We start from the raw sequence: 15318 nt of genomic DNA, 5'->3' as shown, positions 1-15318 counted from the left end.
TTGTCATTTTTGTCATTTTTGTCATTTTTGTCATTTTTGTCATTTTTGTCATTTTTGTCATTTTTGCCATTTTTGTCATTTTTGTCATTTTTGTCATTTTTGTCATTTTTGTCATTTTTGTCATTTTTGTCATTTTTGTCATTTTTGTCATTTTTGTCATTTTTGTCATTTTTGTCATTTTTGTCATTTTTGTCATTTTTGTCATTTTTGTCATTTTTGTCATTTTTGTCATTTTTGTCATTTTTGTCATTTTTGTCATTTTTGTCATTTTTGTCATTTTTTTGTTATTTTTGTCATGTTTGTCATTCTTGTCATTTTTGTCATTTTTGTCATTTTCGTCATTTTCGTCATTTTCGTCATTTTTGTCATTTTTGTCATTTTTGTCTTTTTTCTTTTTTGTAATTTTTGTCATTTTTGTCATTTTTGTAATTTTTGTAATTTTTGTAATTTTTGTCATTTTTGTCATTTTTGTCATTTTTGTCATTTTCGTCATTTTTGTCATTTTCGTCATTTTTGTAATTTTTGTAATTTTTGTCATTTTTGTCATTTTTGTCATTTTTGTCATTTTTGTCATTTTGGTCAATTTTGTCAATTTTGTTATTTTTGTCATTTTTGTCATTTTTGTCATTTTTGTCATTTTTGTCATTTTTGTCATTTTTGTCATTTTTGCCATTTTTGTCATTTTTGTCATTTTTGTCATTTTTGTCATTTTTGTCATTTTTGTCATTTTTGTCATTTTTGTCATTTTTGTCATTTTTGTCATTTTTGTCATTTTTGTCATTTTTGTCAATTTTGTCATTTTTGTGATTTTTGTCATTTTTGTCATTTTTGTCATTTTTGTCCTTTTTGTCATTTTGGAATTTTGGCAGTTTTTGTCAATTTTGGCCTTTCTGTAAGTTTTTCTAGTTATTGTCGTTTTTGTCATTTTTGTAATTATTGTCATTTTAGTATTTTTATCATTTTTGTGAATTTTGTCATGACACAAAATTGTTAATTTTATTGTTTTTTAATTTTATCTTTTTTTAGATTGCGACCCAGAGATGGGTCTTGACTCAAACATTCAGTCAGCGAAACTTTTTTTTTTGTAGAGAAACGAATCCAACTTAGATGAAATTTCAGGGACTAGATAAGAGAAAATCGATGTTGAAAAACATGCGAAAAAAATTCGCCTTGTCTCCCGGTGAGACTTGAACCCACATCTTGCGCCAGGTTGGTCTCCTGTAGTAGAATGTTAATACATGGGCCCCGGAGAGGCGCAAGATGTGGGTTCAAGTCTCACCGGGAGACTAGGCGAATTTTTTTTCGCATGTTTTTCAACATCGATTTTCTCTTATCTAGTCCCTGAAATTTCATTTAAGTTGGATTCATTTCTCTACAAAAAAAAAAATTAATTTTATCATTTTGTAATTTTGTCATTTTTCACATTATTTTCAATTTTTGTAATTTTTATCATTTTTGTCAATTTTATTGTATTGTATTTATTTTTTCATTTTTGTCATATTTGTCATTTTTGCCATTTTTGTCATTCATGCCATTTTTGTCTTTGCTGTCATTTTTGTAATTTTCTTTATTTTTGTTAATTTCATAAATTTTTTATATTTTTTTCAAATTCGCAGGATTGACAAAATTAAGGATTTAATTTCCTGATTTTATCCTGACTATTTTCTTCGCAGATATAATCTGAAACGAGTTCAAAAGAATTCTGCTTTTGGAAATCGTCACCCTACGCAAGGATTTCCTCCCCCCGGCCAAACAGCTCTGTAGTGGTGCGCCATTCAGCTCCTGAAACTCTTCGTCTGTATTGGTGCGCTCGGAAAAACCTCCGCCTTACTGCTGCTGGCTGCCAAAGGGGCGTTCGGGAAAACCCGATCCCGATCCTGCCGACGACGACGACGAAACCCGAACAAGCCAGCACTGACTGACTGGGCCTCTGACTTTCCCTATTCGCGAATCGACTCCTCAATCCAGTGTATATTTTCCAGCGCTAGACAAGTTGATTTTTCGTCTGTTCGTGCATCATCTTAATTTTGGTTTTAATTTTTGCAATAGTGTAATATTTTCCAGTTTCAAATCAATATTAACCAAATATAAATAAAATCGAAAGCTCGAAATCACCGAACGGAAGTTTGACGAGCGTGAGAGCTAGGAAACGGAAAATCCCCTGAAGGGTGTGATTCTGTGTGAAAACCGGATCGCGAACGCGAAATTTTCCTCCGGAGTTCTTTCTTGAGTTTTTCTGTGTGGCGCAAAACACGAAAGGTTGTTCCCGGGGAGAAAAGTTTTCTTGAGCTAAAGAGCAGCGGAAAGCATCGTCGATAGCTATACGCGCATATAGCGTGTTAATATAATATATACAAAAAATATATTGTAGAAGGAAAAAAAAGAGCCACGGGGCGTAGCCTTTGCTGCCCGAACGAGTGAAATTCCAGGGAGTAATCTCGAAGTGAGCGCGCGTGTGATAAGAAAATCTTCTGGAAAGTAAAATAGTGTGTTCAATCCGCCATTTCCGCCGATTCCGATCTGGGACGCGGTGTAGCTCCGATAGCGATTGATAAGAATTTTCTCCCATCACGAAGAGTTTTAACTAAGCAAAGTTGTGGAATTATGTGTGTTTTTATTTCTAAATCTCGATCCCCTAAGTGAACTGGATTTTGATTTTCCTCGCGCGTCGTCTTGTCGTTGTGGCTGTCTCGTCTATTTCTATCCCGAAGCACACATACACCGGAAAACGGTCTCCCGGCAGCAGAAATATCCCGCTCCGGACCAGGAAGAAAAATTTGGCGTTTGGCGTTTTTTTTTCCCGGGAGTGCCCCTCTTCTGAAGGAGAAAATCCCCTAGAAGTAGGCAGAGAACGAGCGCAGGAAAAAAAACCACAGTAGGGCAAGTGCAGCGAAGCGGAAAGCAAACGCGGAATCTACTCCACCCTTTTTTCATTGTCGTTGTCGTCGTCTTCGTCGTTGTCGCCTAATCAAACCAACAACAACAGCAACCAAACAAAATAAGACAAAAAAAAATTAGAGCAAACGGAAGAATAGTTTATCGCAAATTTACACACGATTGGAGGTGCTCCAGAGCAAGGCAGCAAGACCAGAGATATAAATTTCAAACCCAAGAGATAACACCAACTAAGTCTAACTAAAGGCGTTTAAGTATTATAAATACAACAGAAACAGCAAACACCTAGCGGAAGGAATAGGCGACCGTTTTTCCGATCCCGGAACAAATGTGCTGAAACAACGCAAAAGAAAAGTCGACAATTTCCAGAGGAAAAAAAACGGGAAAGGAAGAAAGTGGAAGAGAGCAGAGGCATAACGGGATCATAGGTGATAAGGAAATTTTACATCTTGTAATCTTTTGGATGCACTTTCATGATATAATAAGATACTAGGGAAGAAATTAAGACAACAACAAAAACGAGGAAACATTTTTGGTAAGTATAGCCCCGGCACACGCCTCAAATTAGAAACAATTTGTAGCAAGACAATAGGTACTGAATGAGAAAGAGAGAGTTAGAAAATAAAACGCCCACACGCGAAAATTTGCCATCGAGTAGGAGATGCCGCTTGTTCGAGAATTTTCGGTTCCTACGGGCGCGCACTCGATAAGAGCACGCGCTCGGGTGTGTGCAGCAGCACCATCTACTAAATACGAGAGCACAAGCCGTGTACGTGTGCTCCTGCAGAATATTTTCTCAATACGACGGCTAGCCAAAAACTAACGTCGGACCCCACCCTATTTTCGGTGTGTGATTACATTATTCCTTGAAATCAGAACAGAAAAGATTTCCACAGCGGGATTTTATCCGGCTCGAAGGACCAACTCGAAGGGTGTTGGGCGTAAGAACAAGAAACCAGGCCACGCAAGGAATCGCGCTGCGCGCCTGTCAGCTGTCAATCAATCCTACTAACCCTTTCTTTAGGCATTGTGTTGCAGAGATTGTTTCTTTTCGTGAAGTACCGGGTGTGGAACAACACAGCACCTGTCTACCCCGGAAGGAAGGTTGGTTGGATTTTTTAGGTTGTTTTTGCCTTTCGAAACGAGCTCCGTATCAAGACGCGCTGCTACTTTTGCAGACCGCCGGCAGCAGCCAAGAGCGGGAGAGCACTCTAACAAGCGCAGTAGCTGCGCTGTGCGTTTTCAGTCATGCACTCCGCACCGGGCCCATTCCATAACAGAATCCGGTCAAGTGTGTCTCCCGGCTTCGGCGGCGATGTCCCGGACTGCTGTTTAGTAGTAGTATTGGTGCGCCTCACAGCAGCCTGGGCAGGATCCGATAACACCCTTAGGCTAAACGGAGCCGGAAAGAAAGTAGTGTGACCTCCTCCGCGCCCCAACCCACACATTCTAGCTCAGTTCTGGCGGCTCCTGTTAGACAGAATATCTCCTAGCTTTAGCTGGGTTTGGACACCGAACCATTTACTGGTCATCACGCCCGGATTTTGAAATCCACACGAAAATCTGCGGTGGCATAATGGAACCGATTTTCACTTTCTCCCTTGTTTGTTCTCAGCTATAGGCTAAGGGATGCTGCGGGGGATGCTAGTACCGGGCAATGGTTCTCTGTAGTTCTTTTCAGCTTTATCCCATGGGCGGTCAACGCCTTGAATTATGCAATGGCTTGTGGAAAATGAGAGTCGAACTGTTTTGGGGAAATGAAAGCCGTACAATTATCGTTAGAATTCGTTGGACATCATCTTTTGTTTGATGATCTGAAGGAGAAAAAAAAATCAAAATAAGCAGTAGAAAATCTAAATTTGATCACACGCAAAAATAAGAAAAAAGTTGCACTCAATAACACTTGAAATTTAGGACACACCCAAGTACGTTTTTGGATACAAATATACGTCCCGAGTTACATCCTGTGATATTTGAAAGTTTCTCTCATCCGAAATTTAGTCCTTGCCTACGCACAGGCGTTTTGTGCTATCTACTTTTACGGAAAATTTTGCCGCAGATTTAGCATCATGGTATACTATCAGGCGCTTTTGCAGTACTCACGAAGATACCAATCGCCCATTACTCTTTGAGTAGCACAGAATATTCAATGTATCAATTATTGCATCTGAATTTTACCATGAATTCTGAAATACGATTCTCAATTTTTGTCCCTGAAATAAAAAAAAAATTGGTCCAATTCGAATTTTCCATTCGGATTCTGAATTCTAATTCGGAAAACTGATTGTAAATTCTAATCCTAAGTTCTGAATTCAGTTACAAATAAGAAAGTGACATTTCCCCCTTTAATAGAATTCAAAAATGCTTAGAAACATCCCGGCCAAAACAGGAGGAAGCGAAGGTGTCAAACCACCACCACCGAACCCGCAGGGGCCAATTGGAAACCTCATTCCGATCCCCTTCCCCTTTCCAAAGGTTGGGCGAAAAAACATTTCTAATCACGCGATTCGACAATCAACAGAACCCGCTCGCTCGCTCGCATTCAACCAGCTGAGTCCTCGTGGGTTTTAGGTAGATGCAATTATTTTGTAGAATGCTACTGTCTACTAGTTACTCACCTGTATCCTTCTCAAATGATCTATTACATGGACCTGGTTGATGGTGTTGTTGTTGCTCAGCCATTTAATCAACTGTGTGGAAGTTCTTCGCCAAAGGTTGAGCGCCTAGCCATATCTGTCCTCAACGGCATTAGGAGAACAGGTAGGGTTGAACCTTGTCCGGGGTGGTGCAACTTGTAGATAAGCTCTGGAAAACAAGGAAATTAGATTTTCATTCGAGGGCGTTGTGCTTCGTCGTGAAGTGACAGACATCCAGCAAGAGTATAGATTGTAGATTATGGTGCTCAGAAAGTTTTGCTGCAAGTGTGTAAGAAAATGGACGTGGAAGGTTGAAAGCATAATCGTTCCCCTATAATTGTTTAGATTTTGAAAGTTGATGTTTAACACCATCAACAACAAATAGCTATGATTAAAATGAACAATATTGACTGTGGCATGTTAAAAAAAGGAGGACAATCCGTCAATTCTAAACTAAATCATCACAAAGTTTTCTCAGGCCCTCTTCATACCCTTTCCGGAAACTCTCAAAGTCCTTTAAAAAATCTTCAAATTGTCCACGGAATACCTGCAGAAAGTTCTACAGGAACAATTTCACAAGAGTTCTCACAATAACTTCACGGCCTCTCAATAACTCTCTTAAGACTCATCACAAACTCTTTAGAGTTCCCTGAAAAAGTCTTTCGGGTCACCTCAGGAACCCTCCCGATTGTCCTCAAGAACTCTCCAGAGTTATTCGAGGAACTTTTTGAGCCCCCCCCCAGGAACTCCTCCCGATCCGCTTCAGGAACATTTTCAAGTCTTTTCGGTTATTCTCCCGAGAACCACATAGAACTCTTCCGAGTCCTTCAGGAACATTTCCAAATTCTTCCAAAAACTCTTTCGAATTCCGAACTTCCAGAAAGTCTCCCAAATCTACCATAAACTTCTTCAAATCCCTCCAGAAGCTTTCCAAGTCACCTCAGTTTCTCTTCCGGGACCTTTCGAGAATTCTTCCGAGTGCCCCAGGAGCACTTCCGAATCTCTGCATGAACTTTTCAAAGTTCCCCCAGGAACTCTTCCGTGTCTCCACAGAAACTCCTGTAAGTACTCCAGGAACCCCTTTGAGTTCCCTCAGGAATTCTCCTTTTTCCCTTCATAAACTTTTCCTTTCAAGAACTCTCTCAAGACCCATCGAAAATTCTTCCGAGTCCCCTCAAGAAATCTTCCGTGTCTCCTCTGGAATCCTCCAGAGTGGCCTCAAAAAACCTTAAGAGTTGTCTGAGAAATTTTCTGAACCTCCCAAGAACTCCTTCTGATTTTCTTTAAAAACATTTTCAAGTCTTCTCGGTTATCGGTTCTCTCTAGAACTCTTCCGAGTCCTCCAGTAACATTTTCGAGTTCTTCCAAGAACTCTTGCGAATACCTCCAGAAACTCTTCCAAATCTACCAGGAACTCCTTCAAATCCCTCCAGAAGCTTTTCCGAGTCATCTCAGCTACTCTTCCGGGACACTTCCGAATTTCTGCATGAACATTTTAAAGTTCCTCCAGGAACTCTCCTATTTCTCTTTATAAACTTTTCCTCTCATGAACTCTCTCAATACCCATCAAACTCTTCCGAGTCCCCTCAAAAAATTTTCCAAGTGACCTTTAAATCCCTCCGGAGTGGCCTCAAGAACTCTTAAGAAATTTTTAAGCTCCATCTGATTCTCCCGCGATCTCTCCCGCGTCCGAGTTTTTTCAAGAACTCTTCCAAATACCTCCAGAAACTCTCACAAATCTACCAGGAATTCCTTCAAATCCCTCCAGAAGCTTTTCCGAATCATCTCAGCTACTCTTCCGACAAACTACCGAATCTCTGCAAGAACTTTTCAAAGTTCCCGCGAGAACTCTTGCGTGTCTGCTCAGGAACTCCTGTAGATTCTCCAGGATTCCCTTTGAGTTCCCTCAGGTACTTTCTTATTTCCCTTTATAAACTTTTCCTCTCAAGAACTCTCTCAAGACCCATCCCGAGTCCCATCAAGAAATCTTCCAAGTCACCTCTGGAACCCTCCAGAGTGGCCTCAAGAACCCTTAAGAGTTGTCTGAGGAATTTTCTGAACCTCCAGATTCTCTTCAGAAACACTTTCAAGTCTTCTCGGTTATTCTCTCGAGACCCTCCTAGAACTCTCGAGTCCTCCAGTAACATTTTCGAGTTCTTCCAAGAACTCTTCCGAATACCTCCAGAAGCTCTTCCAAATCTACCAGGGACTTCTTCGAATCCCTCCGGAAGCTTTTCCGAGACACTTCCAAATTTGTGTATGAACTTTTTGAAGTTCCTTCTGGAACTCTCCTTTTTCTCTTTATAAACTTTTCCTCTCAAGACCCATCAAAAACTTTTCCCCCTCTTGAGTCCCCTCAAGAAATCTTCCGAGTGACCTTTGGAACCCTCCAGAGTGGCCTCAAGAACCATTAAGAGTTGTCTGAGGAATTTCTTGAACCTCCCAGGAGCTCCTTCTGATTGTTTTTAGAAACATATTCTAGTCTCAGTTATTCTCTCGAGAACCCTCTAGAACTCTCCCGAGTCCGAGTTGTTCCAAGAACTCCTCCTAACTCCAGAAGCTTTTCCGAATCACCTCAGCTTCTCTTCCAGGACACTTCCGAATCTCTGCATGAATTTTCCAAAGTTTTCTCAGGAACTCTCCTGAAACCCTACAGGAACTCTCTTGAAACCCTACAGGAACTCTCTTGAAACCCTTCAGGAAATCTACTGAAACCCTTCAGGAAATCTCCTGAAACTTTCAGGAACTTTTTCAGGTATTCTTCACAAGTATCCTCAGAAGTATTCTTAAGTTCACTCAAATAACCTTTTGAGTCTCCTCAGGAATCCTCCTTTTTCCCTTAATAAACTTTTCCAATTCTTCTGAATGAGTGCCCCGTAGAACGCTTCTCAATTCTCAGAAAAAAAAACTATTCCAAATTATTTCAAGAACTGTTCCAAGACTCCTCTAGAAATCTTCCAAGTCTCCTTAAAAACACTTTCCAATCCTCTGAAAAACTTCCAAATCTCCCAGGAACTTTTTAGGATTCCTTCCAGCTCTCCTCAGTAACTCTTCCGAGACCCCTCAAGAGCTTTTACGAGTGCCCCCCTTGTATACTTCCGAATTTCATCATGAACTTTCTGAAGATCTCTCAGGAGCCCTTCCGTGTCTCTACAGGAATTCCTGTAAATCCTCCAGGAACCCCTTTGAGTTTCCTCAGGAACTCTTCTGAAACCCTCCAGGAACTCAGGAATTCTTCACAAGTACCCTCAGAAGCATTCCTAAGTTCATTCAGATACCCTTTTGAGTCTTCTCGGGAACTCTCCTTTTCCCCTTTATAATTTTTTATAAAGAGGAATTAATCTTCCGAGACACCTCAAATACTTTTCCGAGCGGCTCGCAAAACTCTTCTTAATCTTCCCAAAAACTATTCCAAAAATCCCCGGAACTCTTCCAAATTATTTGAAGAACTGTTTCGAGACCCTTCTACAAATCTTCCAAGTCCCCTTAGGAACACTTCCCAGTCCTCCCAAAAACTCTTCCAAATCTCCCAAGAACTTTTCAGAAACCATCTTAGAACTATTCCGAATCCTCTGAGAAACTTCTTAGGTAGAATCCTTCCAACTCCTCTCAGTAACTCTTCCGAGACCCCTTGAGAGCATTTACGAGTGCCCCGGATATACTTCCGAATTCCTCCATGGACTTTCTGAAGATCTCTCAGGAACCCTTCAGTGACTCTACAGGAACTGCTGTAAGTCCTCCAAGAATCTCTTTGAGTTCCCTGAGGAACTCTCCTGAAATCCTTCAGGAACTCAGGAATTCTTCACAAGCATCCTCAGAAGCATTCCTAAGTTCACTCAGATACCCTTTTGAGCCTCCTTGGGAACTCTCCTATTCCCTTTTATGAACTTTTCCTACTCCTCTGAATTACTCTTCCGAGACTCTTCTAGTACTCTTCCGAGTGCCCCGCAGAACACTTCACAATCCTCGCAAAAACTATTCCAAATATCCCAGAAACTCTTCCAAATTACTTGAAGAACTGTTCCCTTCTACAAATCTTTCAAGTCTCTTTAGCAACACATCCCAGTCCTCCCAAAAACTCTTCCAAATCTCCCAAGAACTTTTCCGAAACCCTTCTTAGAACTATTGCGAATCCTCTACGAAACTTCTTAGGCATCCTTCCAAGATCCCTCAGTAACTCTTCCGAGACCCCTTGAGAGATTTTACGAGTACTCCGGGTATACTTCCGAATTCCTCCATAGACTTTCTGAAGATCTCTCAGGAACCCTTTAGTGACTCTACAGGAACTGCTGTAAGTCCTCCTGGAACTACTTTGTATTCCCTCAGCAAATCTCCTGAAACCCTTCAGGAACTCAGGAATTCTTCACAAGCACCCTCAGAAGCATTTCTAAGTTCACTTAGATACCCTTTTGAGTCTCTTCAGGAACTCGTCTATTCCCCTTTACAAACTTCTCCAACTCCTCTGAATTACAATTCCGAGACTCTCCGAGTGCCGCGCAGAATGCTTCACAATCCTCCCAAAAACTAATCCAAATATCCCAGAAACTCTTCTAAATTACTTGAAGAACTGTTTCGAGACCCTTCTACAAATCTTCCAAATCTCCTTAGGAACACTTCCCAGTCCTCCCAAAAACTCTTCCAAATCTCCCAAGAACTTTTCAGAAACCCTTCTTAGAACTATTTCGAATCCTTTGAGAAACTCCTTAGGATTCCTTCCAACTCCCCTCAGCAACTCTTCAAATATCCTTCGAGAGTTTTTACGAGTCCCTCCGGGTATCCTTCCGAATTTCTCCATGATATTTCTGAAGATCTCTCAGGAACCTTTCAGTGACTCTACAAGAACCCAACCCTACGAGCTCCCCAAAAACTATTCTGTATCCCCCACGAACCCCCCAGAAACCTCTTCGAGTCTTCACAGGAACCCTTCCGAGTCTGAGTTCCGTGTCCCCTCAGGAGCTGTCACCAGTCCCTTCGGAAGTTGACCCATTCCACTCAGAAACTCCTTCTGATTCCCCTCAGGAACGGTTCCAAGTTGTCTCCAAGTTCCTCAGGAACTCTCCCGAATCGCTCAAGAAACTCGACTGAACTCTGTTTAGTCACCTTAGAAACTTTAAGTTTCCCTGAGTGTGGCATGTTGATATAAGTTGTCTTTGCGCTCTCACCATACAAGCAGTGTATGAGAACCGAATTCATCCAACGATGTTGAACAATCGCTAGCACAACTGACCTTTACAGGATTAAGCCAGCAATCAAGTCGGTTGCGCAGTAGTCTCGATTTGGACAGCAATAGAGCCCAGAAATTTAGGTAATTTAATTTATTTTATAAGAGAGGCTTGCTTGGCTGATTTGCCTCTAATCTTATAAATTCTTCTGAGTACCCTTATATACTCTACTGAGTCCCTGGATGAAATCTGTTGAGGCCCTTCAGAAAATTTACTGAATCCCTCCGGAAGTCCATCCGAGTCCCCTATGGTACTACTTTGAGTTCTCTTATGAATTATTCTCAATTTTCCTAATGAATCTCGTTAAAACTCTCCAGAGTCTCTTAGAAACTCTTCTAGGTCTTCGCTGAAGCTGTTTGTTAAGAACCCTGAAGTGTTCCAATGAATACCCTCAGAAACAAGTTAGAGTCTCTCCAGAAAAATCTGAAAATATCGTCATAATTGCCTAAGGAACATGCTTGAGCTTTCTCAAGAATTTATTAGAGTCCCTCCTCTCTTCAGTAGCTTTCCAAAGTTTTTTTTAGTAACACTATAAAAGTGATAGTATTAGTAACATTATTATCAGGTATCCCCTTCTTTGTCCGGTTGGGAGTTCTCTTCTTCTTCAGGTTCTGGAGATATGTAAGAAAGGAAACATCGAAACGAACAATTTCTATTCACGAAAAAGAATTTTTATGAGAATTTTGTGTAACTTTCATAATCTGAATTCACGAAAGAACATTTTCATGATGATCTTAGTTGGGTGGAAATAAACCACTTCAAAAATAAAAATTGAACCTCAACCAGATTAACCCCAGGGAAATCCGATTTGGATGAAAACAAGTTTTCTACCATTGATCTATCGACAGTAACCACCAAATGCAAACAAGCGATTTCAACAAATATTTGTTCACACCATCATTCGACGACAACATCATCATCATCACTATCATCATCATTGATGTTGGTGGGTTGTTCAGGATCAGAATTCAGAACCGATTTTCCCAGGGGCAGCTACCTACTCGTCGTAACTATCGATTTTCGCCTCTCCTCGAGTTGGTTAGCCGGTTGACTGCGTTCGTTGCCTGGCCTGGCCATTGCTGGCTTGGCTCTATCGAAACGCGCCGCACCTTTTTTCACCAGAGCGCTCTTTCGAGAATTGTCTCGGTATTGGTGAGCCCGCCACCCGGTTCCGGGTGTGAAATTTTCCACCCACAAGCAGCGTCTATATGTACCTACTAGGTAGCTCGCGTGCGTTCGGCTTTTCACATTCACACGTTTCCCTTGCCAGCAGATGTCCTGGTCCTGATCCTAATGGTGTTGTCGCTCGTGCCGTAGTGATCGTTTCATGGTATTGGTGAGCAACCTACGGGAGAAAAAAAAACCTGTGAATGAATGTTTCCGGGACTACTGTTGTCGCTCTGAACTCTAGCATCGGAACTTCAACCACCCTCCGGGTGGGAGAAAAAAAAGAAACCAGGAAAAAAGCAAATTCTTGAAACCCGGAACTGGTGGTCGAGGGGCGGCCCAACCCCCGCCACGCCGTTCCTTAATATGGTGGGTGATGATATACAGAAAAAAGGACCAACTTCCTCCTCCTGGAATAGACAATCCACAAGAGCGCGCTTTGCCTTGTGCCATGGTGCCATGCATGTGCCAGTGTGAAGGTGATGAGGTGAAAAAACACATTTGGCTCTCCAGGATGGATTTGGTGCGCCTTGCCTCAGTGACTTGGGGGTTGATGTGGAGGAAGAACGGATAGAACCGAAGCAAAAAAAAACTACGAGAAAAATACGGGCCACTTGGGACCGGAAGGTGTTCCATTAACAGCGCTCGGCCCGTCAACAACAGCTTCGGCAGGGTGTGGATTATCTGGGCCAAGAAGTTGTTGCGACTTCACCCCATCAGATGATGGAAATCTTATACTTTTGAGACAAACGGCGAAAGATGATGATATTATGCAACTTTTTTGGAATCATCTGGATTGATGAATTTAGCATCAGATTCCGTATTTCCTTAGTTTTGACTTGTACTTGCAAAGCCAAAACAGATAAATGTGTAAAAAAAATTATTGCCAGATTACCTCTAATTTATTATAATAGCTTCAACGGATCTACTGAAAGAAGAAAACTTGATTTTGAGGAAAATCGTGTGCTCAAAGAATCATTTGGGCACGTTTCAAATTGAAATGGCTCTCAACCTACGTTTTTAATAAATTAGTAGATCTTAATGTTATAGATTCCTTCATTTAAATTCTGTATCGAAGTCAATTACTCCTAGTCACATTTGTTCACATTTTTCTTCAAAATAAAGACTTTCTCCAGAATTTTTTTTTTAAACGAACACACACATATAGTATCTCAGTGAAACTTCATGTTTCTAATTTACTTAATTCTAAGGCGTACATCTTTCAAGATGGCTAGTATCTTACAAATGCTAAAATCACCTACCCACAGAAAGTGTACTATGTACGCCGTGACCGGGAATCGATCTCATGACCTCTGGCTTGGAAGACTTGAACGCTATCCTCTAGAACACGGTCGGCGGCAATTTCTATTTTTAATGCTGCCTTTCACCTCTTCCAGGAAGGTTTCTTGTTCATGAATCTGATAAGGCTTACATATATCGCACCGGAGCTCTTCTATTCCACTGAATGTGGTAAATAAGGTCCAGCTGCCGATAGATCTTAAAAAAAATCTGGCGTATTTTCCTAGTTTGTTCGAATTCAACTGTTAACGAATGGGTTATTGAATCGGAGTTCTTGATCTTGGGTTCCTCTATAAGACGTTTCGAGGGACTTGGATGTGAATTTGGTTTCGGCATTATATTTTCAACTTCTCCATTCTCTTATGGATCGATTTTTAATTCGTTTGCAAAGGGACTCGATAAGCTTAAAAAATAAGAATGATTACGTTATTCACTTTTTCTTACCAGATTCCCGAACTTCTTAAAGATAATAATACAATTAACACTGAAATTTTTCAATTTTCTTCAATGTTGTCTAAAATTACTACGTATTTTGACAGTTCAATTATTAACATCATCATTTTGATCACAGTGCCCTCTGAGCGTAGTTTCGAGCTGCATATCGCCAATAAAATGGATGTTTTATCAATCGCAGCGCACTAGATTGGACTGCGCACTCTATGACAGCGACATTTGTGCGAACTCGTACATTTGTGCGACCTGTCAAATCAGTTTAAAATCTGTCGGAGTTCTACATACTAATCGCTTTTCAGTCAACCTTTATACGGATAACTGCGACTGCAAAACATTGCACGTAATCCAATTTTCACTGAAGATAATATGAAATAAATAATCTACAATGCCTCACCCCTTTTTGGGTCCTTTAAAGCTGCTGTATCTTTGGTCTATTCTACAATCTAATTTACACAAAAATTGTAAAGATGAAATTAGATCCACTCCAGTAAAAAAATTGGTAACTCCACTCGTGTTCCATTAACTGTCAAACGGTTGAGAACTGCGTCAAATCGGATATAAATCTAATCAGTTTTGGATCAATCCTTAGAGCACCTGTATCCGTGGTAAAAACAGCCGGTTTAGACCCGAATCCCGACCCGAGCAACCTCACTGGTGATCCATTATACCAGTTTCAACTCATTTTTTTAGAGCTGGTATAAGGATTGATCCAAAACTGATGAGATTTGGATCCAATTTGAAGCAGTTCTAAACCTTTTGACAGTTAATGGAACACGAGTGCAGTTGCCAGTTTTTTCATTGGATCGGATATAATTTTTCGGTTCAATTCTTGTATAAATTAGACCCAAGAATAGACCACAAATACAGATGCTCTTATACCGGTTCTAAAAATGTTGAGATGAAACTGGTGTAACGGACCATCGATGCGGTTGCTTTGGTCGGAATTTGGGTCTAAACCGGCAGTTTGGACCACTGATAAAAGTGCTCTAATTCCCGCGCCGATCCTCCGGTGCAAAGGGCCGTGGTAAAAGACCTCCACGGTCGACGATCCGGAGCCAGCGTCTTCACTGGGTCTCAGTCAAGGTTCTCGTCGACAGTTCGGATTTCGGCGGCCAGGCTTCGCCACCACGAGCTTCTGGGTCTGCCTCTCCTTCAATGCCCTTCTGGTTTCCACTCAAGTGCCTCTCTGCAAATCTCGTTCACATCTTTTCGCAGCGTATGTATAATCCTTCTCCACTTACGCTCCCGAATCTCGATTTTTAGCGCCGCCAAGGCAATATTCAGTTCGGTCTACAGTCAATCGATCGGGTCAGGATCTCATCCACTACGATGAGAAAAAAAAGCGGTTATAAAACACATCCTTGTCTCACTCCAGCTGTTACCGAGATTGGATCGAACAAGACAGGACCTCCGTCGGACAGGACCATGCACGAAAATGCCTCATACTGTGCTACGATGAGATGCACTAGTTTTTTTGGGACTCCTCGTCGTCCAAGCTCCAAGAGCCCTGGAATTCGTTGATTTGTTCCAGTAAATATTATTCGTAGCGTTGTGATGTGGTCTTCACATGATCCTCCGGAATCCAGCTTGTTACCGTCGGAGGATAGCATCGATTTTCTCCTGGATCCTGTTCAGGATCACTATGC

The 15318-nt window shown here is 41.2% G+C and overlaps 2 protein-coding genes across 5 annotated transcripts in view; one reads left to right on the top strand and one right to left on the bottom strand.

Annotated features, from left to right (window-relative positions):
* The first annotated feature begins 1948 nt into the window (after nt 1-1948).
* LOC129756616 (ELAV-like protein 2) overlaps nt 1949-15318 on the top strand; it is a 38366-nt gene continuing 24996 nt past the window's right edge. For 2 of the 4 annotated variants that reach the window (XM_055753545.1, XM_055753531.1), the window contains exon 1: nt 1949-3430. The gene's annotated coding sequence lies outside the window, so the exon portion shown is untranslated. The remainder of the gene's footprint in view (nt 3431-15318) is intronic. The other 2 variants (XM_055753553.1, XM_055753538.1) reach the window with 1 other exon arrangement.
* Nucleotides 11970-15318, bottom strand: part of LOC129756601 (tyrosine--tRNA ligase, mitochondrial) — a 74059-nt gene continuing 70710 nt past the window's right edge. The window contains exon 4 of the mRNA XM_055753521.1: nt 11970-12098. The gene's annotated coding sequence lies outside the window, so the exon portion shown is untranslated. The remainder of the gene's footprint in view (nt 12099-15318) is intronic.

The sequence above is a fragment of the Uranotaenia lowii genome, chromosome 1, assembly GCF_029784155.1.
Source record: "Uranotaenia lowii strain MFRU-FL chromosome 1, ASM2978415v1, whole genome shotgun sequence".
In the NCBI taxonomy this organism is placed as follows: Eukaryota; Metazoa; Arthropoda; class Insecta; order Diptera; family Culicidae; genus Uranotaenia; species Uranotaenia lowii.
The sequence above is the reverse complement of the archived record's forward strand: the minus strand, read 5'-3'. Positions and strand labels throughout refer to the sequence as shown.